At 41.3% G+C, this 26,746-nt stretch overlaps 1 long non-coding RNA gene across 1 annotated transcript in view; it reads right to left on the reverse strand.

The window, feature by feature from the left end:
• LOC140896346 (uncharacterized) overlaps positions 1-26,746 on the reverse strand; it is a 45,786-nt gene that overhangs the window by 13,137 nt on the left and 5,903 nt on the right. Inside the window, exon 3 of the long non-coding RNA XR_012154523.1 lies at positions 13,930-14,080. This is a non-coding gene — a long non-coding RNA (uncharacterized LOC140896346). The remainder of the gene's footprint in view (positions 1-13,929; positions 14,081-26,746) is intronic.

Here is a 26,746-nt window from a genome sequence, read left to right on the forward strand (position 1 = left end):
ATGAATGAAGAGAATAGATAGAGCAGAACTGAGTACTTTGAGATAGTCATACGAAAGGCACTATATAAGTGTAAAACATTGTTATTATACAGCTATTTAGTTTGAATTTAGAGTGCAAATTTATAAAATAGACACACATATTCCATATTACCCGCTAGTCAGCAGTAGCCAAAAATGGAGTGGATCCTGCCAGAGTTGTTGTACAGAAATTGTTTTCTATGTCCAGTGGCTAATTATAGCAGGAATAATTCTCTCCCATAGTAAGAGGCCTAATAGTGCCATATTTCTCATTGGAATCGTCAGCTACTCACTCACTTGCTCACACCCTATCCCTTCCTGACTCCGATGTTTCAGTACCATCTCCAGAAATCAGGAGGCAGGTTGTTCGGGCTAGAATTCTCCATTGTCATTGTGTTTGACATGTTAGAGATGGAGTTTTGCCACAGACTTGTAGCCTATGGCAATGGGCAGGAGAGATGAGGCTGCTCTAAAATTTAGAGCAAACATACACAACAAGAAACTACATAAAATATTGAAATGACAGCTTGCTGAAGTAGCTATTTGTCAGAGCAGCTTTAGCACGGTCGCACACTGACGTACAGTAGTTGACACAGCTCGCTGTGATGTGGTGAAATGAAATCAGTGCCCAGACTGGGATTTGCTACATGAACAAATTTCTGAAACAGGCCACAACAGGTGTGCCAACAAAATTTTGCACGTACAAATAAATGGCTCTATGTCTATCATGCTTGAAACAAACATCTACTCAAGTTTTGTCAGGATGGATTCAAAATCCCAGATCAATGAGCCAGACTCTAATAATTTCAAAATATTTTTGCAGCCCAAGTAATCCATCAGAACAGATGCACAAAATTCTGTCAAGGCTAATAAAAAAAGCCCAGAGTCAGAATGGATATAAAGTTCTGGGGTAAAATCCTGACCCTATTGAAGTCAAGGGCAAAACTCCCATTGACTTCAAATGGGGCCAGGATTTCACCCCTTGCATATAGATGAGTAGATGGATATTTCATAACATAAGCATCTGAAGGTCCCTGGATGTTATTATAACCAGCATCTGAACACCTGGTAGAGCCTTTGAATACCTTTCCAAAAGCTTTTGTTTCCAAAGCATCAGGACCAAGTTACATGTGGATTAATCTGTCTCACGCCTCAGTCCTGCAAAGAATTACTCACAGGCTTCACTTTAAATTGAGTCCTAGTGGCACTACTCTCCATTCAGCAAATGCTGTAAGAGCAGCAGATTGTCATCTACATCTGTGTAATGTCTTATTTTCAGATGTTACTCGTGTGAAATTGTCTGGAGCATTCCACCTCAGAGGTGGCTGCATTTCAGTGGGGAAGAAAAATTCCTGGATATACAGCCCTTAAAGTATCTTGTAATGCTTGAGAATATATCATTTATTATGGTTTTATTTTACACAGTCAAACTTGCTGGCACAAGATTTTATTTATTTATTTAAGAATAGCAACCATGTTAAAATGTTCTGGAAGAAGTCAGCAAAATATGCATCTGTTTTAATCACCCATAAAGGTTACTTTTCAAAAACTTTCAGATTGAGCATAATAAGCTACTCATATGCTAACTACAACAGGATGTGCTAATTGGGAGGTGAGGGTTGTTTCTGTGTTCTTAGCGCTTTTACTCAAAATGTTGTGTCACTTTCACTTATGTTAATGTATGCATTTTTAATATATATTTACATTCCCACTGGCAGCAATAGGGATGTTTTATAATCCAAGGAAAAAAATAAAAATATATAAATATAATACAATCTGCTCACATTCCATTTGTTGAAATGAAAAACATAATCTACCTCAGCTGCTGCCAAATATTTAATACTTGTTTTTAGCATTCACTCAAGACTCAACTCATTTGTAATGCTGTGGGGGACATGCTAGGGGTGTTAGAGAAGGTATACCTGAGAATGCAGATTGTGCCCACTATGTGAGCAAGAATGTGCCCACTTTTCAGCAGCTGTGAATACTGAGGGGGGAAAAAAGCCTTAAATGGCAGATTCCAGGCTCTTAGTCTCTCAGATCTGTGGGCAGCAAAGGAAAATTAATATGACACAGTGCTGTTGACAGAAATGAGTTGCAATCCACTCCTGGGTGATTCTGGGCCCACAAAGCTCCAGTGTACTACATATGATGTAAATGTACTCTCTATTCAAATGACCGTTCTGTCACCAGCTGTTACAAACATGTCTGAATACTAAGCAAACAGAAAAAAATATATATCAAAGCTGGAAAAAAAGTGATGAACATTTTTCAGGACAACTTTTCACCAGTTCTTTTCATGCATTATTTGTGTCCTTGACACGCCAAGAACCCACTGTTTGCATTTCAGCATGTGTGAAACCTCACACTCTTGAGATTGCCATTGGAAGTGCCATGGCAGCCATCTTTGGCAATTCTGATTTATGAATGAGAACGAGAGAACAGCAAAAGATCCCCATTGTAACATGCACACTGAGATGCATTCACACAACACAATAATATGAATCATTTAAAAAAGCCAGGATGATGAGTAGTGGGGGAAGAAAGGGATACCTCACAGGGGAGTTGTGAGGATAAATACATTAAACATAAGTGTCTCAGCTAGCTAGCTAGATGATAGATTGATACGAAGGCCCTGATCCTCGGGCCCAAGGTGATAAATGCTTGTCACTTTGGTTTCTAAGCTAGCCAGATCAATCTCTATGTTTTCTGCTATCCAAGCACAGGTAGATGGGCTAAATTTTCTCATTTCAAGACATTCTGGGTGACAAGGTGCATCCTCTTACATAAACATAACCTCCCCCCTTCTCTCTCTCTCTCTCTCTCTCTCTCTCTCTCTATATATATATATGTATATATATGTAAGAAAGAAGTACTGCATTATCCCTTTTAAAAACACAAATAGAAACTTTTTGCACATGGAAATGGGCACTTGTGCAAATAGTGCAGCTGTGTGGAAAGTGCGACCCTCTGTCACACTGATGTGATGTTATAATCCCATTCTCCCCCATCAATACTGAGGGACAATGCCCCCCTCCCACTCTTTCTATAGTTTCAGAAAACCTGGCAGCATTATTATTCCTTGCTTCCTCTTTTTTCCTCACTTTTGAACTCTGGCTGTTTAGAATGGATGAGGAGGATGGGTAGGGAGCTTTTTAAAAATAGCTAGCTTTGCTCCTCTAGATCTAGTTATCCCACAGTAGCAGTTTTAATCTTTCCCATCATTACTATTCTTGCCAGGAGTATTTTTAAAGCCAGACACTTATTTTGCTCTTCTCGAAATGCCTGTAACAGTTGAGCCAAGAAGCACTTTTCAAATGGACTGTGAAAGAGTTAACAATGCCCTTTCATGCAAAACCACAAACAACCAGGGGGGAAAAAAGTTTTAACTGAGCTTTGGAAAGGATCCAAATTCTAGCCAAGAGGAGAAGCAAAGGAGAGCATGAAATGCACAAATCATCCCAGAGTTCACTGAATTGACAAAGTTATTTTAAAAAAAATGGGGGGAAAATTTCAGTCCTGCCCTCTACCTCTAGTCTGCGAAACACAGAGAGAGAGAGAGAGAGCAGAACAAGTCTGACAGGATAGCAATCTACAGCAGCTCTAGTCCCTCAGGACTAAACAGAGACAGAGCGTGGCACAAGCTCTTTCTCTTCAGCTGCTCTCTGCGGTGTTCTTGGCATGAGCCGGTTTGGTTTCGCTTGCACAAACTCAGTGCTTCTTCAGCTTTAAAAAAAATTATTATTATTAGCAAGTGGGAGAAGAGAGGCTTTAATAAGGGCTTGAGGGATTTCTGGATAAAGCCAGAGCTTAGGGGTGGGGTTTAAAGGGCCTCTAGCCAGCCATTGGGCCATCCGCTTAGCAACAGTATGAAAAAGGCCAACCGGAGCATTTATACAGTTGGGCCACATTCCAAGCTCTTTGTGCCAAATACTTAACTCCTCTGCCAAGAAAACAAACAAGGGCACTTTTAAAAATTACAGCGTTAAAGGATTTTTTCTTCTTCTCTTTTCTCCTTCACAAACTATCTTCACTCACAGTTAATGATCTCTTTCTTTTTATCGCAGAAGTGCAAACTGTAGGGAATTCTTCACTTTTTCAGGTTGGAACAGTAGCTTCCACTTTCGCTGTATATGACAGTTCTCACTTTCCATATTAGAACAGTTCATTCCGTATTAGAACAGTGGATAGAACTCAGTCAGCAGATTTCTCTTCTCAAGTGCAGTAGGTTCCTTTATTTCTTAATAACAACATTTCTCCTGAACAATGGACCTCACTATATTTAGGGAAAGCCCTCCTTTCATAGCCACATTTATTTCTAGCTAGTTATTGCTGTCTATATAATGTCCAAAACCTTTTAGCACCTCTTTTATTCTCTCATACTTTCTTTCTAGTAATTTACCACTTTGTTTATTTCAGTTCTACTAGAGAATACAGATTAGGAAGGGTAGGGATTTTAAAAGACAGAAAAGAGGGCATGTATCTATAACTCTTTCCCTGGAGAGAAATTAGACAGGAGTTTGGAATACTCTCCTCCTTTTATTAAAGACACATTTTTAGATTTTTTTAAAAAATTGGTCATATTTTAGCCTATGTGAGTGCTGAAGCTGGGGAAGAGCCAATGCCTTGCTGATGAGGAATCCTTTCTATGTTTATGCCTGGTGAGAGACCAATCACCACTTCCATATTCCAATAGTGAAATATCTCCTTTCCTTACAAGGCAGAAAAGCACAAAATTAACGGCCCATTTCTGAGAGGCGCAGAGTGCCAATACTTACTTAGGCCCTGCCCACATGCAGCAAGTTGGAGGACCGGGAATTTATTTTGTACTTTTCTGCCTTAGAAGGAAAGAAGAGAAATTGAGATTTTTTTTTTTACTAGTAGAAATCTTCAGTCTGAGTTGAAGCCAGGAGAAAATGGAGAGGAGGCAGAATGAGATAAAACCTCAGCACCTGGCAGGAACAGGCCCGAAGAGCCCAATCTTGCAACCCTTTAACTCATGCAAACAGTTCCATTCACTTCTCTGGGGCTGCTCATGTGAGTAAGGGCAGCAGAATCAGGCCCCTGCTTAACAGTGGCAACACAACCAGAGGTTAAAGCAGGGCACTTGGAGCCAGGATGCCTGGTTTCGCTTCCTGGTTCAACCCCTGATTTACTGGGTGACTTTGAGTAAGTCACTGAATCTCAGTGAGACTATATTTACTCAAATGAAGAAGTATTGGGAAGCTTAAACAACATCTGTGAAGTGCCTTGAGGTCCTTGAAGGAAAGACATTGTGCACTTGTACACGATCAGTATTGCTACTTGTGTAACCGACTTATACTTTCAGAAGATTGGTTCTGCAACTACATGCTTAAATTTCATTTAAACCTCTAGTGACCACTGGTTGTGCCTTTTCTGCCACAGTGCACACTATCATAGTAATCATGTGAGCAAGGGAGACATTAAATTAGTTTACACAGGCATTTTTTGGAAAAAATGGATCTGTATGTCTGTATTTCATAACTAGAGCTCTGAATTTTTGTACTCTCTTTGATCTTTGATAGGGCTAGGTGATTACTTAAATATAGATTCCCTTTTGGTCTCCGGTCTCACTCTCACTGCAGTGAATGAGAATTTTCCAGAGAAAACAGCTTCTGAAAAAATGGAAATGCTTCAATGGGAACAAGATTTGATTCTGATTCAAACTGAATGCATGGAATGAAATAGCGAGGTCAGACTTTAAAAGGTATGGATGTTTATCTTAACTATCTAGATCCCCCGAGTTAGTAAAACTGGACTGGAAGTGTCCAGAGAACAGGTTTTCTTGTGATATTTTTGGTACCTCATGCTTCTGGCCAAACTTGGAAACAACAACACGTAGGTAACTTTTCTTGTGTTATTTTGGACTCCACTTCTAGATCCAATCGGAAGTAGGAAATACAGAGGCAAAAAAATTAAAAAAACAAAACAACAGGAACCTCACAGAAAAAGGGTTTGGTTTGACTTTGGGTGAAGGTTCGGAGTAGGAAGAGAGGGGATGGTGCTTCCTATTTATCTGAACTGGTTCTGCTTATCTTTGTCTAGAACTTGTTTTTGAGTAATGAGGAAGTACAAAAAAATCCATTTCATTTTGCACAGTACAGTACACAGCAACACTCAGACTTACTCAAGATAACAGCCCCTCTACGCTTATGAAATAATATGGAAATAAATAATTCAACTAGGATCAGATCTACAACCCATTCAAGTGAACAGAAAAATTTCCTGTGCATTCAAGGAGCTTTGGATCAGGCCCTTAGTGTGATACTGCAACAAAGTTGACGGAACATAGTAAATGTAATGTGGGGCAAATGCTAAGTCTTTACTCTGTTTTCACCAAGTCTTTAGTTGAGCAAACTACCATGGACTTCCATGTGAATTTGCATTACTAGAGACTGAGTGAAAACACTAAGGATCATAGTATTTTGTCCTCTTTACATGGACAGTATGGTTGCAAGTCTATAGCTCTTAAGCTTTCATTTATCACAATGTCCCCCATAAAAATGGATTCCTCTTCAGTGCTGCTGGCTGCCACAAATTTGTAATAACTCAGTGGTACTTTACAATGTGTTTTACAGCCATCTGAAATTGTATTTTATTAAAGGGGCGCATACGTTGTGTCAGTAATTCTCATATACTGTAATTGGTTTTATAACACCTGGTTACAGTATATAGTATAATTTGCCAGGAACTTGATATGAATGCATTTCATAACATGCTTTATATAATCTATTATTAAAAAGTGTAGCTGCATCTGTAATTATATTGGCAAATACAGTTTTATTGAGTTTTACATAAAAGCATGCGGTACAGAAAGACCAAAGGAGTACTCGCTCTCAGGATGCAGAAACACTTTTTTCTAGACAAGAATATAAAAGGGCAAGTATAAAATCTAACAACAATTTAATAAGTAATGAACTAAAACTGGAGATCCAACTGTCCCTGAACTTGGGGAAAGGTGGGATCTGGATCAGAATGTTGTGGCTTATATTTGTTTAAGAAAACTTTGCATTTGGTCTGAAAAAAAAAATGACTATGCAAAACATACCTTCTGACTGAGCAGTTCTTACCTCTGTGTGTATTCAGAGTCCCATCTACTGACCTGAGAGATAAGAATATATTTGACACTGGTTTTTACTTCTGTTGGCTCTACAGAACCTGCGCACCATTGGGACAGTGAGCTGGAATCTATTCTAGCTAGTGCATCAACAGAATTCAGATTGCAGGTCTTCAGTTTTGACAAGGTATAAACTAGAAAGAACACAGTTTGGCTACCAGATTGCAAGGTGAGTTTACAGGACTAGCAATTGAGGGTGTGGCAGGGGAAAGCCACCTTTGCAGCTTCTGATCTGGACTAATTGGGTAAAGTAAATGGAGAGGCACTCATTGACAACAGCTGAGCATCTGGCTATATGTATTGCCAACAGAAACTCTCTTTTATGCAGTCCATTTGCAGGAGCCATGCAGTCTGGGCAATGTCAATGTCTGTTCTCAGAATGACCTTCCGTGGATGACCTTTCAGGTTGGGTTGATTAGTTTGCCTGTGGTTTAACTTCGAAAGCATCAAAAGACCTTTTATGAAGCCCATAGAGAGGAAATTTACTCTAATATTAATCTATTGTCATACATCTCTCTGTTGTGTGCTTTAAAGATACTGAACACCTGAGATTTGGTGCATTTTTTCTCTTCCATGGAAATAGAGTCTAAATGTGGTAAAAGCCTTGGCCATTGTGAATCAATTACAATTCAAGCTTTTTTTCCATTTATGGTGAGCTTTCCCCTTCCCTCTCAGCTCCCTAAGGTATTGCACTGTAAAACACTTTCTGTAATAGGTTTTATCTCATTCTGCCTCCTCTCCATTTTCTCCAGTTCCTATAGTGAATATTTGTCTTTTCTACCTGCTGCCTGGTTAAATCAGCCTCTGAGGCAGTGACATATGCCCGATCACGGGTGCTGTCACTTAAATTCCCTTTGCTCATATTTTTCTCCTCCTCATAGGGAGATGGGGACAGATGTTTGAAGAATGGACCTTTTGGCTGGCTGGCACGTTTAAAGTGGTGACGTTTGTTACTAATTACTGGCGTTGAAATCCTGGCCTTCACTGACAGCACCCAGAACTGAACAGCAGGTTTCTCCCAAGTGCAGCTGAATCCAAGTGTTAGATCTTCTGAGAAATGAAATCCTGTGCTCAGTCACAGACATTTGGACTGAATTCTTCCTATTTAAATGGCAGCTCTCATTTCATAATTCTTGTCCTGAAACATATGGCTCTAGAATGCATAAACAACAAGCTGGTCTCCTCCACCTGCCCTCTCCTGTGGTCTACTGGCTAGTAGCTCTTCCGAACACTTTTATTCACACATCATATTCCACCCTGCCCCAGCCTTAGGAGCACTCAGAACAAGCAGTTGCCTTACGTACCAAAGTGGAAGGGGCAATAATAAGTGTGCAAGGGCTTAAGGGCTGGTCAGTAATGGAGCACACAAAACCTCCAAGGTGCCAGCAATGTGCCATGTGTATCATGACTCCGAGGCAAGCTTTATAGGTGCTTCAGCAGCAACGCCTTGTAGGCACTAGCCCTGGCGAGTCCCAATAACCACTCAGACCCCTGGTGAAAGGGTGAGGGTGAAAGGGTATTTTACTAGTGCTGGCAGGAAAGCTTGCAGATACCCTACGTACAGAGGCTTAAGCAGTTACAGTTCAAGTGAGCAATAGCAGTTCCTGTTTAGGTCCTTGGGGAAGTCTAACCAAGAGTTGGGGCCCTTCAGGCCTAGTCCCTGGGGAGACCTTCCCAGTCCAGTCTCCATTCAAGCAAACAGGAGTTTACAGGTTTCCAAACCAGGCTCACTCTCCCCCTCTGGGGCCTTCTGCACTGGCTCCCTGCCCAGCCGCTGCTGTTCCCCATAAGTCCCACACAGACCTGTCCAACAGTCACAGCCTGTTCCATATGCAACACCACATATGGTTTCTAGGGAATTGCTTCTGCATCCAGCTTCTCTGAAGCTCCAGGCTAGTCATGTAGTGGTTGCTTCCCAGGCAGAGCCCCGGCCACTTCCTGGTTCAGGCTCTTTCCTCTTACCCAGCTAGAAGGAAAGGGATTGAACCTGCTGGGTCAGGGTTAATTTCACTCCTTGGCTTTTTCTCCCTGAAACGTGTCTAAACCTGTGGGGAGGGAGAAGGCGAAAAGAGGAGGAAGGGGATGTGGAGTGGAGTGGGGAGGAGGCTGCTCGGAACTGTTGTCCCTTGCGTAGCAGATGCATTACAGGCATGAGGGTGTCTCTGATGTGGAGTTGTGGAAGACCCAAACGGCAATGGAGATGCCCACAGTTCCAGCCTCTGAGAATCCCTGTAGGAGAATTCCACAGTCTCCCGTGTGCTCCACTGTCGTGTGGTGTGCAAGATTGGGCAGGGGACTATGAGCAGGCATGCCAGTCAGAACATAACTGGGAACATGGCCCAGTGGGTTCACACATTGTAAAGACCCACTGACCATGTGCACTGTGTTATACAGTGGGCCATGACCACTACTGAAGCACATGGCTTTGGAGTGGTGGGCACAGGCTGAGATGTGTATACTCCTCTCCCCATTTCTGTGCAAGGGGGAAGAAGATTCCATCTGCCGACCTTCCCTCCTGCACTGGTGAGCTGCACAAAGCCCATTTACTCAGGTTTTGCACAGGGAATGCCATTTCCACCTTACGTACTTAGGGTGTGTCCCAAAGCCCATTGATGTCAATGGAAAGGTTCCCATTGACTCAAATGTGCTTTGGACAAGGCTCTTAATTTTAAAATTTTACCAGGGCAAAATTCCAGCCTCTAGCTGGCACGTCAGTGATGCCAGTAATTTGCTTGCCAATGTGACTAGGGGAGCATATTCCTCTGCCGGCATTTTTTCTCTGAAGTGAAGTGAAATTGTAAAGCTTTGTCTGGCTTGCTATGTAAACCTTCTTCTATCCCTGCCACCAAATGGGACACTCTAAGTCTTCCTAAGGGCAGGGGAAAATTTAAGGCTGATCCCGATGAAAGCGTGATAGAAATAGATAACTGGGATTTATTAACAGGGGTTAGGGTTTCGTTTTAAACAGACATTTATCAGACAAACACTGCAGGAAAAAGAGTTAAGTCCCTGGTTAATGTAAGAGTATAGGGTTACACTGACTCTCTTACACACATTTTTCAAGCCATTCCCCTTTTACGATCCTCCTCCCCTTCCACAAATCAACTTTACACCTCTCCTAAATCAATCTTACACTGAGTGACAAGGGGCTGTCAGCCAAGACATATATATTAGAGATCCTAGCAAACTCTTTCCAAACATAATGCCCACAAACCCATAATCCTTACAGGTATTTGCCATAAAAAAATGTTAAGGCAAATAAAGTTCAAAACCAGCCGCCCAATCGCTACATCTAACTCTGAATTTTTCAGAAGGGAATGAATTGGAAAGAATAGGATCAGTATTGCAAACCATTAGTCTTTTGTAAGAGTGAAATACAGTCCTACCCAGAGAGTCAGGGTGAAGCCCATGCATCACTTAAGTCCTAACTGCTCCATAGGCATTATGCTGGCCCTCTGTACACTGGTGAATTTCACGCTTAGTGCTTAAAACCCATAGACATAATGCAGCTAACTAAAGTGTGGCTGATCAGAAAAACCTGCCTTTTTTTAGGCCAAACTCAGGCTCAGGCCCTAAGCAAGAGGTCACAAAGGCATTGTTCTGACTTCCTAGCAGGGAAGAGAGAGTCCAGTGAAGCGGCATTTCTCTGAACACACAGCTATCTTTTGCTAATTAGAAAAAAAAACAAAACAAAACACCAAGGAGAATGAATGTAAAATGGAAAGCTTTTCACGGATAAGTATTTTTAAAGTGTTCCTTGGTACTATTGTAAAAATCCTACTTGAAAATCAGGAAGGTAGAAATTCTGTGATGTGAAGCTTGTGGCACGGAGGACAGAGGGAGGCTAAAGATAGCTGGATGCTACCTTTGTACTGCCCAGATTATAGGCTGCTCCATGGTCAATGTGGCCTCTCACGAAGTTGGAGCAACCCAACTGGCTGCTCTAATTTATGGCAGCTTTCTTTCAACTGCCTAAAAATTGCTCCACTTCTCTGACCTTTCGCCATCGCCCCACTATGTCCCCTACAGCTAGGAGGTGGTTGCGAAGAGCGGGGTGTAGGGCTGCTTACGGTGTCCCTGAGACTGGGGACTGTTTCCACCAACTTCAAGGCCCCCCTCATGTTACCAGATCAGAGTAAAGGTTCTCAGGGGAGGACAGTGTCTGTCTGTAGGAACATAGTTGGAAATTAAAGAAGGAAACAGCTGGATTAGCAGCCCTGCTAATTATCATTGTTATTGCTCAGATGTGAAGGTAACTGTACTATTGTTATTACTAGACTTGAATGTTTGTCTGCATAAATGCTGCAAAAAATGCAGTGCAAGTGTTTGCTTGAATTTCATGGTGAACTTGTTTCAGCCGTGCTTACACAAGCTCATGGGCTTGGGTACTTGGATCTAGCCAGTTTGAAATGCATGTGCCTGACTGTTCTCAGCAGAAGTGATTCATTTCGTATAGTACAGGGTGCTGCTTGTTTCAACAGGGGAACAGGGTTCACAGAAACCTCCCTGGCAGTAAAGCAACTAATAAATGAGTCGAGGATGTAGTTGCACTCTTCGCAAGTAGGACTCTCTCTCTCTCTCTCACACACACACACACATACACATTACTTTGTGTCAGTGACTGTGGTGATGACAGAAAATTACATAATAAATAAAATGCAGGTGGCTATATTTTACATGGGATGGGATTGGGACACTGCTTTAACATGGTAAGGGGACAAGGTTTCTAGAGGCCCAAAACAGAGACAATTAAATGAGCCAGACAAGTACGTGACTTCTACCTTCTGGCAGCAGGGTGGCACATGCACACAAAATGGCTTTGTGTGAATGTGAAGGAACATTGCATTTAAATTTTTCACCAAGCCAAGTTCTATTTGGAGGGCTTAAGTGGTTCATAGTCCTGTAAAAAGGTGCATTTCACTCAGAATGAATAAATTTAAGCCGGTTGTGACTAGCCAGTGTACATTTTACAAATCAAAAGGGAAAATAAAATCACAGGCAATCATTTTCTGAGAATTATTTGTATTCCTGCAGCTATAGTTTTCACATATGCTGCTGGTGGAAAAGCTGATGGTACCAAATAATATTAATAATAATCGCACACTTTTGTGTCACTAGCCTGCATAGTTATCTTGTGCAAATGACCTGTAAGACCTGCTCCATTGCAGAACCGTACATTTTCTTGGATACTTTTTATGATTGCAAGTGTCAAATAAAGCTAGATTGTCTGCTTTGTCTTGGAGTGATAAGCAAGCCAAAGCAAGTCATTTGGCTCAGGAAGATGTATAGGTGGATAGAGATCTAGGATTTCAACCACTCAAGCTGTCTCACAGCTTTTGTATTTCATGTTTCAAAATCTTTTCCTTTTACCAAAGGCTCCTTCTCGCTGAAGTGATGCTGCAGTTGCAGCTGTCCTGGTGAACTGAAGAACTCGCTCAATATGTTGTTAAAAAAATAAAAAGACTGGTTAGAGCTCAGTGGTTTCAGCAGGATACTGCATTGGCTTTGCTCCTCCAGGGACTCTGTGTCTGGGACCAGGGCAAAGCTCTGCAAACAGAGGGATGCCTTAGCCTCCACATTGTTTGGCTGAATGGCAGAGTCTGCTACACCTTAAGAGGAACAGGTGAGGACAGAGAACTACATTAGTGCTTCCTGGCACTATGTTTGGCAGTTGTTACCAGTCTTGCCATTACATAGCAACTGACACTTACCCCAGGCACTAAAATATAAAGAGAGACAAGCCTGCTAAGGCTTGTTTGAAAGCAAATTTGCCAGGCACTCTAATATCACTATGCTTTCCCAGCTTGCAGCCCCACCACCGCCACCCTCTTCTTTCTTGTATAACTTGGTTCCTTCCCTCGGTACCCAGAAGCCACTCCTTATGTTGAGTTGCACTTCCCTTGGGCAGAGATGTGCGAAGGCTTCAGGTTGCGCTGACTCAGGGACGTGAGGCTGACTGTAAGCAACAATTTCAGCTTGCCAGTTTTAGAGAGCACTTAACATACATTTGCCAATAAATGCAAGCACAATCTTCTTCACAAGGATTCCAGCGCCTGGGTTACGCAGAGTTGGCTGTGGCTGGGGACTTGTGCAGTGCAACGCAAGGTGTGCGTGCAGATGCGTGAACGGAATAAAGGAGGACTTTGTACTCCCAAAGCTTGGGTCATCTGTGTGCCAAGCCAGGGCCCATTCCTCAGTGTAACTCAGAGCAGACTGGAGACTGTTACAATTAATACTGACCACCAGCAGCCCTAGCGGGGCTGTTAAAGGCATTGGGAATCAGCGAGGCATAAAGAAGCTCCTTTCCCCAGTCATGCCCCACTACTCTGGCCCCCTACACTATGACAATTCCATGCCACCAGAGGATTCTTCTATATATGGTCTTCACAGTATGTACTAAAAACCAACCGATTCAGCTGACTGCAGACCAAGTCAGGGCAGGGAGCATGTTTCAGTCAAAGAGCATTCATGGCAGCAGCCCTCTCTCTTTAGTGTTGAAGATGTTCCCCCTGACATTCTGCTGCTAACCAGACCTGGGGCTGTATCCCATGGGGCTAGATAACATTTTTCATGCAGGCTTGCGGCAAGCTACTTAGAGCTTTCTGGGCCTGATCCATTGAAGTACATGGGAGTCTTTCAACTGATGCCACAGGAATTTGGATCAGGCCCCAAATATAAAAGCAGAACCCCTTAAACTCTGCCTGGCAATTAATAGACAAGTGAAGACCCCAGAGCATTGGTGTCATGTCCGCTCAGCAAGATCCCCCACTTACTAAGCAAGTTGCTACATTCTGCACCAGTGTCAGCTTCCCAGGAGATTTAAAGTTAAGCTCCTTTATTGTATTACAGTCGTCTGCTCTTCAGGTGACAAAGACATGTATCCAGTAGCAAGGTCCATATCCAAGAGGAAAGGTCATAACCCTCCTAGCCAGGAACAGATGGGGAAAAAAGGACAAAAATCAATACAGGAACGAACCTCCCGTGTATAGTAATGGGTGTCCATGTTTGGAGCCAATCATACTAAACAATTCAAAAATCTTTATTCCCCTCACCAAATAGGACAAAATGATGACAAAATGGCCTCAATGCTTTAATCAGCCAGACCAGTCAAGCCTTTTATTCCTTTGTATACACCAGTCAATGGAAAGTTAGTGCTTAATTAAACCCCTTGAATGAATACCCGATAATTAATAAACCCATATACCGTACCCCAAGGCTTTGAGTTTAAGAAGTCTCCTCTATTCAAGTATGAAACAAGAAAACATGCTGAACTAATGGGAAATAATTCCGGTAGAAGGCAAACCAATTAGGATTAGTGAATTCCATTTCATTTAAAGTTCCAAGATAGAGAAGTAATTTATCTAGTAAATTAATAGTGTTAGTGGCTTTCCTAATATATTAGCAAGTCTTTCATATCATATTAGTGAAAACCAAGCTGGCTAATACAATAAGAGACTTATTATAAAGGTATGAAGGTTACTAATGTGATAAGATTTTTGCATCCTATTAGTATTAAAGGAACATGTTTCTAAAATGGAATTTTATGTATATTTATATAATTCCATAATACACGTCAATCGCCATGTGTTTTATTTTAACAAAGTGATAATTCTCCTCCTAAATTTGCACTTTGTGAGAGTGTTAGATCTCTCCATACAACACTGAATGTGTGTGTATGTATTAGTGACCCATATTAGCTAGTCTGGGCGGCATTATGTTTAGAACAAAGTGGTTTTCCATTTCCCTAACCTTGGGATCAACTAGCGACTAGCTCAGCTAGAAGTAACAGTCTAAAGGCAAAACAATTACTGTACATAGAAATTGCCATATTCAATCAAGCCAGTAGCCCAACTAATACAGTACCTTGTCTTCATCAGTTAACAGTACCCACCAGCTTCTGAGGAAGATCCATGCTGCAGGCATTTATTAAATAATCTGCTCATAGGGAATGTTTCTTATTAACTTCCTTTAGCTAGAGACTGGGTTATGCTATGAAGCAGGAGGGTTTAAATCCCTTCCCAAACTCTTGTTTTTTTAATCCTCACTATAGTAATTGCCCATAAACCATACAATGTCCAATCCTTTTTTGACTCCTGCTAGGTTCTTTGTCTCATCTTGTGGCAATAAGTTCCACAGACAACCCCAACTTGTCCATTATGTAAAAACAATTTTTAAAGTATTTTAAATTTGCTGCATTTCTCCTTACATTAATAGAAATCATGTGAACACGAGCTTTTTCTCTGAGAAATTTCAACTACTTCCTATTTCTTTTTGGGTGGGCAGTACTGGTCCAACAGTTTTACTTCTGCTTATTATTCTGACTGGTACAAAGGTTGCATAGCAGATCACAGAACTGGAGAAAAAAACAAAACTTTGGAAAGCTCAAAAGAGCCGTTGCCCACGCTTGGTTGGAGGGCACAGGCAAAGGTTCAAACCGTATCATATGTAATCTTGCCCATTCTTGTTAACAGTAAGAGCAATTTCCTGTATGCTTGGCCTTGTACAGTGCTTAAATTCTACTGCTGAACCTGTGGAGTCTGTGGCTATTATCCTTGGAAATAAAGCTTTCAGAAGCTCATAAAACCCCCTTTTATGGTGTTTGCAGTTGGGGTTTACAGAAGAATCAGAAATGTACACACAGGTTCTTAAAGATCAATTGTATTAAAGAATATAATTGGTGGTATTTTTCACCTTTAAAGTTCCTGCAAAAGTAGTTTTCCTAGACAGTTTGAATTAGTAAAGTAAAACAGATGCAGTCAATTGTCCATCGTTCAAGTAGAGACATGGTTTATAAAGACTGATCACAATCAAGGGGGTTGCTAATCTGGGAAGATATATTCCTGTTCATTCCATAGGAATCAGTGCTGTAAAATGACTGGATGAATTTTATTTCCTGAAGTCGCTGGAAATCCTGAAGATTTGGTTTCTTGAGTTATTTCTTGTTGGTTCACCCATATAAAAAGCACAGTGCTGTACCCTATGCACCATTCTGAATCTCTGCCTGACTTTGCAATATATATAACACCAGACCTTCAAGCCAACGCAGAGACAGAAGAAAATGGAAAGTTCAGAGTGGTTGGCGAAAATGGCGAGCAATAGGACAGGATTTTATAAATGAGAAATGGCAAAGATTAGGATTATTCCACTTGGGAAGGAGTAACGGATCTGCTTTCTTTTTAACCATATCCCATAAGATAAGAACAAGGGAACACTCAATAAAATGAGAGGTCAATCTATTTAGGAACAATAAAAATAAGATATGTTTTTATGCAGCAGAGACAACCTGTGGGATTCACTGTTCAGCAGGTCATCAAGACAATTACTATAGGTGGATTTAATAAAGGACCTAGTACTTCTGTGACCATTTACAGCATCAGAGCAGTAGTGTTGTGAGCAGAAATAATTATAGGAGTAACTCACCTCATGCTTCAGGGCATAAGCTTATTGCCTACATGGGTCAGAAAGAAATCTAAACCCAGTACACACCTTGTGCAATATTGAACAATTAGCTAGATGTATTATGGGTTTGGTTTTTATTTTATTTGTTTGTTTTGCTGTCTTTGAAGCATCAACTACTGGTCATTTCTGGATGAGGGTGTAGCACAAAATGGACTCATGAGCTAATCTATTCTAGTAACTCTTAGAAGAGGGGACTCTTGTTGAGCAGTGAGAACTCTGAGCAGTGAGACCAATCGCTGAACGGGCTTGGAAAATGTAACATCTCTCTCCCCCTAGTGGTTGCCCTTCTACATTAGTTTGAATGCACATTTGTGGGGTAAAGCACCATAGAGAACCTGCTGCCTGGGAGGTTCTTACTCTGCAAGGTTAACAGAGGATTTAAGTCTCCAGAGCTGTTAAGCCTCTACTTTCATGAACACTAAATTCACATATGATTGTAAATTATTTTAAAAGTCAAAGAATAGGGTAGGACAAGGGAGCAGAGGCAGGCAGAAGGGAATGAAAGAAGGCAATAGGAGCAGAAATCTAAGCAGAACCAGACTTGTGCAGGGCCTTGAAAGTGAGAACCAGAAACTAGAACTGCTTGTGAAGACGTGGGGAGGGAAAGAAAGATAGAAGCTGAATAGGATACACTGATATTGTCAGTCGGTTTATAGGGAGGTTGGTGGAGTAGCAGAAAGTGATGAGGAAAAATAGAGGACTCTTAGGCTATGTCTACACTACCACAGCATCGACCACTTGGTGATCGATGCACTGGGGGTCGATTTAGCGGGTCTATATCGCAGAGCGCTCTCTGGTCAAACCCGGTACTCTACCAGGAACAAGAGGAGTAAGGTAAGTTATTGGGAGTATGTCTCCCTTCGACCTAGGGTGGTGTAGACACTGCAGTAAGTTGACCTAAGCTACGTCGACTCCAGCTACGTTATTCACATAGCTGGAGTTGTGTAACTTAGATCAACTTACCGCAGTAGTATAGACATAGCCTTAGAGGAAAGGTGAGGAGTTTTCACGCTGATGAGCTGGAGTTGGCAATGAGACCCTTGGAATGAGAGAGTCAAAGAGGCAAGACTGGAGCGAGGGATTAGGGACATAGATGAAGAGTTACTCTGGGTGTAACATGTAGAGATGGTAGTTTGAGACAAGGGATGTAGAGAAACAGAACTCTGAGGGACTCAGAAGGTAGAAGGGGGTTTGGGGAACAACCACCAACAGAGATGCTGAACGAGCAACTGGCAAAGTAGGAAGATAACTAGAGAGCAAAGAATTGTGAAAACCTTAACAGGAGGAATTGACTGACTCAAAGGACATAGAGGTGAATGAGGATAGTGGTCAAGGAAACAACAAGTGCCAGGGTGGATTGGGGGATGGAGGGGAGAGAAGGGAGGACAGGAAGAATGAGCACAATTATAGCAAATCATATGATGATTTGATAGGAGAAATTCAGAGGTCAAAGGGAAAGCAGTGCTTGGTGAACAATAGGTCAAAAGATCTTGTTATTTTGCTCTTCAAGCTGTTGATTTTGCAGTTGCTGATGACAGACAATGCAGGAAATTACCTTTGTATTAATCTCTAACACTGATGTAAAAATACGCATAAAGCTGTGTTTGTGGTGATTAATGCAGCGTGAAAAAGATAATTAAATGAGCCCTAGTTTACTTTTGCTTTCTATGCTTCACTTCTACCTTCAGAAGCTCCTGTTCAATCTCCTTGAAAAATCTATTAGGCTTTGCTGCCACCATTTTATCACTTCCCCTGCATTATGTTAGACATGTCCTCCCAGCGTGGTGGGTTTTGGACTTCTGCAAATTCCTTGGGGTGCTGCATTAGTCCAATCCTGCATGCAGGTTTCCACTCCTGTGAGTATTTGACCTGCTGCATGAAGCACAGCTATAGAATGGCTGCACTTAATGTTTTTACTGTTGCTAAAGGTATGTACCATTATATGCAATACTAACAATATTTTGCACTAGAGCTTGTTGGAAAAACTTTGATGGAACCTTCTTCCATCAGCCAAGGCAGTTCTGTCAAAGTCAAAATGTTTCATGAAATCATGTTAATTTTGCAGAAATTTCATTTTAGAGAAAACTGGCAAAAACAGTCTCAACAATATTGAACGTTTCAACAGATTTTGGAATGAAAAGCTTCTTTTTTTGTTTGTTTGTTTGAAACTACTTTATGTTTGAAATGCGTATTCTATAATTCTAAAATAAAAAAGGTGAAATTGAAACAAAATTTCTTGATCCAAAATTTTCTTTAGAATTTTCTTTCACAGAGAATTTAGAGATTTCCAGGTTTTGTTCCTTCTCAGAGCAAAGACTGTCCAAATCTCAAACTGCTTGACAAAATGGACTTTCCATCCTCTGCTGTATGATCATAATTCTTCAATCCTTACCCAAAGGTTTGGTACTCCTATGAGACAGGTAGATAAGAATTATTCCCACCATTTTACAGATGGGAAAACTGAGGTGCAGACTGATGAAGTGACTTGCCCAAGGTTATGCAGTGAGTCAATTCCAGAGGGAGGATTAGAATGCAGGACGTTCTCACACCCAGCTCTCTGCTTATTCCAACTCTTGAACCAGTAATATTGTTCAAAGCAGCAGTAACAGACACCACTGTGTTGGCCATGATCATTGGCTGCAAACCCTAGTGGGCTCCCCTTTCTCATGCTCTGGACCGGGGAGATCCTTTCTGTTCCTGGACAACTGTCATGTGCCATCTCCCACCTCCTTCTCTTCAATTTTTAAAGTCACTGTAAGTTGAGACATTTCCTTGTTGATTTAGTTTTAATACAATATTGACAATCTGCTTGTGTCAGAGGAACTTGTCAGACAAGTTCAGTTATTCTGTGATTTGGTGTTGTCTGATTGAGTTATAACTACCAGGAATAAGTCTGTTTATCTCTCAAGGGATATTATGTCATTTAACCACCACAGTGCAACTTCACATAAACTACTTCAATAGCCTGAATTGTCTTATCATAAAATGCATTTTAAAAAATCCAACAACCTTTTTCCTGTCTTGGTGACTCTGAAATGATAAAGGTTCAAGAGTGATCTAGTTAACAAAGTAATACCTGCTGAATCCCAGAAACAGCACCCGCTGCCTGAATAGCTACATCTACTCCAAGATATCCATCAACAACTTCCAGCTGACATAAACTTAACTCCTCTTCTCGGTGGCCAGGTAGGGACAGGTTTGAAGTTTCCAAACTAATATGCAGAAGAAATCCACACAGCCACAAGAAGGCAACAACTACTACTAGTTAATCAATCATGCTAGCATCTGGCAAACAAAACACGTATCATCAAAATATTAGCAGGTAATGCAGAGTGGCTTAGTATGAACAATGAGTGGTATACAGCAGGATTCAAGGCTCAGGTTAGATATTTATCTGAACTTAAACATTATCAATAGTATGGATTTACTATTGCAGAAAGGTGCCAAACTGTCAATCCTGGGGAAAATGGTTGTTTTCTGTCCATACAACAGGCACAGCCTGGGCAGCATTAGTGCAAGCTTCCCCACACTATCTTGCTTCATTCCTGACTTATCTGACTCACTTTAGCCTCCATGGCTTTTCAGGCCTTGGCCTCTTTTTGAGGCTGCCAAGAAGGCCACCTGCAGTGATGTGTTTAGCAGCGTAGACAAAAGTCCACCAGGAACAGGTTTTAAGTCATTTCACACAGGCCACAAGACAGTTGATGCTCTTTGGTTGGGAAACTGAACAAGAACGCTCATGATATGTGTTCTTATACTTTCTAGTCCTGCCTTTTTCCAGCCTGCTCAGAAATACTCTAATCTGAAATATTTTGATACCCAGCTGAAACCTGGAAGTTTGCAAAAATGAAATCAACAAACAAGATAATAGATAAGTGAAGTTTTTCAGATGTCCTCCCGCGCCCCCCCCCAAAAAAAATTTTGATTTGAGCTTGGAGCAAAAGTTTGGGCCTTTTTTCCCTCCTTTTCTTCTTCTTCGTGTGTGTGCGCACAACCGTTCATCATTCTTAATGTGCAGCATAGATAGTAAGGAACCCACATTTGTTAGATTTGCCTATCTGAACAATTTAAATCCACTTCTGATTAATCTTTTGAATATCCAGGGGAAGTCTTTTTAAAGATAGTAGGATCAAGGATACAAGTGTGGCAGGAGCAGAGTATTGGAGAAGATCATGCATACAGATGAGTATGTTCCCAGATTATAGTTTTCCTCCATACCATGCCTATATTAAATCCTGAAGGGCTGAATAGATCAATGAAGATGCAAACCCACACTGAGGAAAAGAAGAATTTTAATGCAAATCAAGGACAACCCCTGAAAATTTCCTGTCTTCATTTAACTTTCTCATTGCCAAATAATAACCTCTTAGGACATCAGATTCCCAAATTAAACTCATGCGGTTAATTTGTGATTCACAGGTTAGTAAAGAAAAAAGAGCATAGTTACATTTGGCAATAAAATGTACACTGTGCCTGATTAAAGGCCAAGCATTGGCTGAGAATTAACAGCAATATGACACTTTACCAAGGCTGAAACAACAGACATGTTTAAGAGTGTTTCTAGCACTCTTTTCCTCTTCAAAAGCTCACAAGTGGAGTCCGACTGGATATTAGGGCTCTTTTGGACATGATATCAATCTATTGTGGCTTGGAAATCAGCGTGAGAGATGCTGTAGCATTACGAGATATTGACAGCTGCTGAAGATATGCTGTAGTATAAACATGCAATGATGCAGAGAGCTGGCAAATCCATATGGCTGGAAAAATGAGGAAGATTTTTTGAACAAAATGGATACTCAGCAGTTTGCTTGAATTAGACATCCCAATCCCAGGTAACACTTTTTTTTTTTAACATAATGGAAAAGATTTTTCTTAATTTCGTTATTATCTTGGTGATGATCTGGCACATGTGACTGGAGATAGAGGGGATGTTTTCCTGCTGGTGACTGGAAGTTTTGCCAGCCAGCGTCCAAACTAGTAATAATCAGTTCAGTCATCCCCTCTGAAATTCATCTGCAGATTTTCTCTGTCCCACACAGATGGGGAATGGGTTGGGGGCAGAAGAAAGATCAATTGCCACAGTAGAACCATCCACTTCATGGAGGTAGGCCTAGTGGAGTGGGTAGGCCTAGGGGAGTGTTGAGAGGAGATACTCAAGCCCTGTGGGTACTACTTAGCAATGTCTATACAGCCTGAACCCCTGGCTTTTAGCAGACCCCAGAGTGTATGTGCAGCGTGTGGGGAGACACTTCTGCTTCTCTCCCTGGTGTGGGGAGGAAGGGGATACTCTACCCATTGTTGGAAGAACTTAGTGGAACTCCATCCGGGAAGCTTACCTAGATTTCCTTCCTTGAATGCTCTGTTATGGGAGAAGGCACTCAGACCCAAACAATTACTTTTCACCTTCTTGTTCAAAGTATTTTAATGAATTCAGCCACATGCGACACCTCTCTTAGCAGAAGAGTATTATCACCGTTTTATAGAGGAGGAAGTGGAAGTGAAGAGACATACAGGCTAATGTTTTTAAGCATGGCTACCTAAAGTGGGGCTCCTAATTCTGTACTTTGGCTCCTAAATTGAAGTGGCCAAATTTTCAGAGGCACTGTGGGAAACAAACAAACCAGCTCACATTGGAGATCTACCCACTTCTATTTAGGTCCCTAAGTATGCAATTAGGAACCTGCATTTAGTCATTTTGCATTTTGAAACTGTTGGCCTAAGTGATTTGCCCAAACGCTCAGAAGAAGTCTGCAGCAGTGCCTAGGACTAAACCCTACGGTTCCTGACGTCAAGTCCTGGGCTTTAACCAGAAAACTCTCTGCCTGCCATTTCCTAATTCATTTTTAATCAGTGATGGATGGGAGTAAGGGCTGGATGGGCATGCACATTGGCCTGGATGACATTTCCCTGTTCCTCAATTTTCTTATGCTCCAAAGATGTCGTCGGATTATTATGCTTCCTTCCAAAGATTTGTTCTGTCATTTAGATCTGATGTTTCAGATTTTCTCTAGCCAAACTGTTTGGAGTGTCATCAGTACATCTAGACGGAGTACGAGAATATATTTGGAACGCATATTTCTAAGGGCCCTTGGAGATGACTTTTACACAGGACAGACAAAGTGACAATACATTCAAGAGTCACAAATGAAGCCAATGTGTTATTTCCATATCAGTAACTAAATAACTACAGGTTTCAGAGTAACAGCCGTGTCAGTCTGTATTCGCAAAAAGAAAAGGAGGACTTGTGGCCCCTTAGAGACTAACCACAAGTGCTCCTTTTCTAAATAACTATACTATTTATATTACAATACCGGAGCCTGGCGGGGGGCATGGATCAGCATTCATGTTGCACTCCCTGTCAGTTCCTGGCCTGGGCCAGGGAAGCTAATGATCCAACGCTTTGGACCAAATTCGATGACGAATCCTGGTCACAGGCCACCCGAGGCATGTTGTGCATGTGCTAAGATGACTGGAGCCTGGTACCCAACATCGCTGTGGGAAAGCTACATTTAGAACAGTCCTAACGTTCACTCAAGACTGATGATAAAGGCGTAAGACAGCACAGGTGATAAAGGAACATGAAAGACGTGATGCTCCCCTCAAGGATGCAACTTGCTTAAATACCTGGGGAAAGTTATTCATAGCTCTTCACCAACTACACAAACAATTAAAAAGTCCTATGGAAGCTTCTTTGCTTGGATTAAAAGTAAACCTTTTACGGTCCAGATTTTCACAGGTGCATGTGGCCATCCTGGCTCGCATTCTTCCACTGCGGGGACAGCACACATGCAAAACTGTAGTTTTGAAAACTTGGGCCCTGGAGTTCATCACTCAGGTTCATACAATTTTTTTTTTTTTTTACAGCTTTAGAGACTACTGAACTTTACTGCTAGGTCCATAATTTAAGTTCCAAAAGCTCGGAGCAAAAATTCTTTCCAGTCTGCACTCTGGCCACCTTATTCTCAGTGCAGAACTACTCCTGCTACACACTAAATTTCTCCCGCATGCAGCAGTGCTCACCTCAAGAGCCACGTCTAATTATATCAATTATCTGGCTTTTGCCAAGTCACACCAGGCTCAGTCTTACCATGCACTGTGATGTGCAGAGTGTCCTTAAATCCCACGGACTATACTTGGGAAGTGAGAGTGCTCAGCGTCTCACAAGATAAAGCCCTTAACAGCTCCGGTGTGCCTCAGTTTATCCATGTGCAAAAGGGGAGTTGCCTAGCGGGCATGTGGCTATAATTGTTTAAAATGCTTTAAGATACCTGGATGCAAAGGCATAGAGAAGTGAAATGTATAATTATATTATATGCAGTATGTATTAAGAGATTTTAGCAGCAATTGCATCGGAGAACTTTGTTCTGAACTATACATTTTGAATTGTACACAAACAGGTGCCCAAGTCTGTTTTAAATGAATTCTACAATAGCTTTCCATATCTATTTCTAAAGCTGGTTAATAAATATTCACCAGTGTTCTCATATTGACCCTTTCCTTGCTGGCACCTGTTGTGAATTAATAGTCTGCTGAAGTCAACAGAACTGTAGAGTGTACTCGGCCTATTGCAGCATGGCAGGTGCCTTCAACTCCCCAGATGTATCTGGAATGCTCACCAGCTGTAGAGGCTTGGATTTAAGTGTGAAGGAGGCAAGCTGCATTTGCATGTATTGGGTGGGGATAGTTCAAACAGCATATTGGTTCAATCCCATTTTCCATGCTGCTTCTCCAAGTTAGCCTGGTCCTGGAATAGAATTTTTCCAGGGACAATGTGTATGCTTGTTTTTCTTATACAGTACTTCTGAAATAGCACTATGTGGCTAAGGATTTCTATTCTATTCTATACCCATTACTGTGGTATCTGAGCTCTGAACATGCAGCCAGGGATTGGAACTATGTCAAACATTCATTTTTCCAAAAAATATTTTTTTAGTCACTAAGGAAGATTGATGACTTTTCCAAGCTGCCATAATGCTTTTCTCAGTCTTGGGGAACACCTCGAGACCCCACCCCCAACTCTTTCAATGAAACTGACAGCCTTTGGAGGAGTAGACAATGACTGCTACCATCAGGGTTTGTTTCTGGGAAGGTCCAACTTTTTTTCTTTCCAGTTGACCAATGACGCTTACTCTTCTTTCTTTTTCTGTAGGGCCTACCTCTTTCCCAAACCCTGAGTGCATCTCTTTGACTCCTTATGGCTATGCTTCTGACACAGCATCATTCAGTCATCAGGTACGAGGTCCCTACAGCTATGGCTTGCAAAATAGGTTAACGAATGAGTAAAATCCAGTTTTAACATTATTCTTAATAGGAAAAGAAAACATTCTCCATTGTTTCAGGTTTAAAAGTGGGCAAAAACATAGGCTTTTCCCAAGAGAGAGGAAGAAGTTAGCGTAAATATTCTTCTTCTGGCTAGAGCAGAGGCCTTTGGGAATATGGTGGGTGGAGATGCATTTGCCTCGGGTTTGCAGAGGCATGCAAGAACATCTCACATTCACAGAGCTCTCACTATGAGGGCAGCCTTAATGGCAGGTCATAAATTAGGACTGTGTGGTTTCACTGTAGCAATATGCAGCAGGAAGAGAGAGAGAGAGAGAGGCAGTAAGGGAGAAAACCATTTACATAGGAGACTGTCATAATTATATATTATGAGAAAGGGACTAGAAAAAATAATTAAGACACTAGATGGCTATAACCTGCCGTGTTGTTGATTAATATTTTTGACTGAGCAAAAATGAATCCTTAAAAATACTATAAAAGAAGTCAAGCTATCATTTAATATTACTTAGCCCTTCATGTAGCAGATTTTTCATACTCCCTACTTGAGCATACACATTTTCCAGGGTATCTGCATTTTTTTTTCTTCCAGCAAATGGAAACAACAGGCACAAATATGAGTTACTGCAATTGTAGCCACTTGATTTGCTTCTGCATACAGGTATCTAGTGGTGCAAACACTCAGATTTGTATGTAAGAGTCAATTAAAAAAATCAGGAACAAATTATGTCCAACAATTGAGAGACCACCCTTCTAAAAATGTGTCCATGTAACTCCAAAGGACTGTACAAACTGGCATACACGAATACTCACATGCTCTCTATAGGGTAGATAACTATTATTATCCCTCTTTTAAGGAAGAAACTTCGCCCAGAAGAGTAAAGTAAATTGCTTCAGGTTACAGAGCACCTAAATGTCAAAGTCGGGATTAGAATTCAGGACTACCTGGTTTATCATTGGTGCTCAGACCGGTGCACTGATCCTGGTCCTTCATTTGAACTTGCTTTTAAAATAATTAAAGGAACTGAGGAACTTTGCACTGTTTTTGAAAAGCCAGCTAGAAGATTTAGTGGATGCAATTCGTATTTGTTAGCTCTAGTTTTGCCAGAAGGTCTTTCAGTCTCCTTGTCACTTTGCTCTATATGACCTAGCTAACACTAATATTTATTGCCCATTTTCATTTAGCGCTTTGAAACCCAATCCACTTACTGATTGGAAAGCTCACACAATTTTACAGATCCCATCATTGCAGAAACTTGTTAGGAGCCTTTAATAAGCAAAATGAACACTGAAGTATGGTTTGTGGCTGTTGTCATGTTTAGCTCCCAGATGATAGGAAGCAAAGTCATATCTGCTGATTCCTGCAACTCAAAATGTGTAGAACTAAAAATGTCTGCAGTCTTGTTGTAGCTGGGTGGGTCCCAGAATATTAGAGAGACCAGATTGGTGAGATAATATCTTATATTGGACCAACCTCTGCTGGTGAGAGAGCCAAGCTTTCAAGCTACACAGAGCTCTTCTTCAGATCTGGGAAACATACTCAGAGCTACAGCTAGAAATATTCAGAGTGGATATACATTTTGGTGGATGTTGCTTCAGAATCTAAGTTACTGTATGGCTCTCATTACCATAGTATCTGAATATCCCCCCCAATCTTTAATATATTTATTTTCACAACATCCCTATGCGGTAGGGAAGTGCCCATTTTATCTCTGTTTTTGCAGATGGTGAACTGACATCCAGAGAGACTGAGCGACTTTCCCAAGGTTATACATAAAGTAGTTGAACTGGGAAATGAACCCAGATCTTCCTAATCCCAAACTACTGTCCTAACCACTGGATCAACCTTTGTGA

This window comes from Lepidochelys kempii, chromosome 12 (assembly GCF_965140285.1).
Source record: "Lepidochelys kempii isolate rLepKem1 chromosome 12, rLepKem1.hap1, whole genome shotgun sequence".
In the NCBI taxonomy this organism is placed as follows: domain Eukaryota; kingdom Metazoa; phylum Chordata; order Testudines; family Cheloniidae; genus Lepidochelys; species Lepidochelys kempii.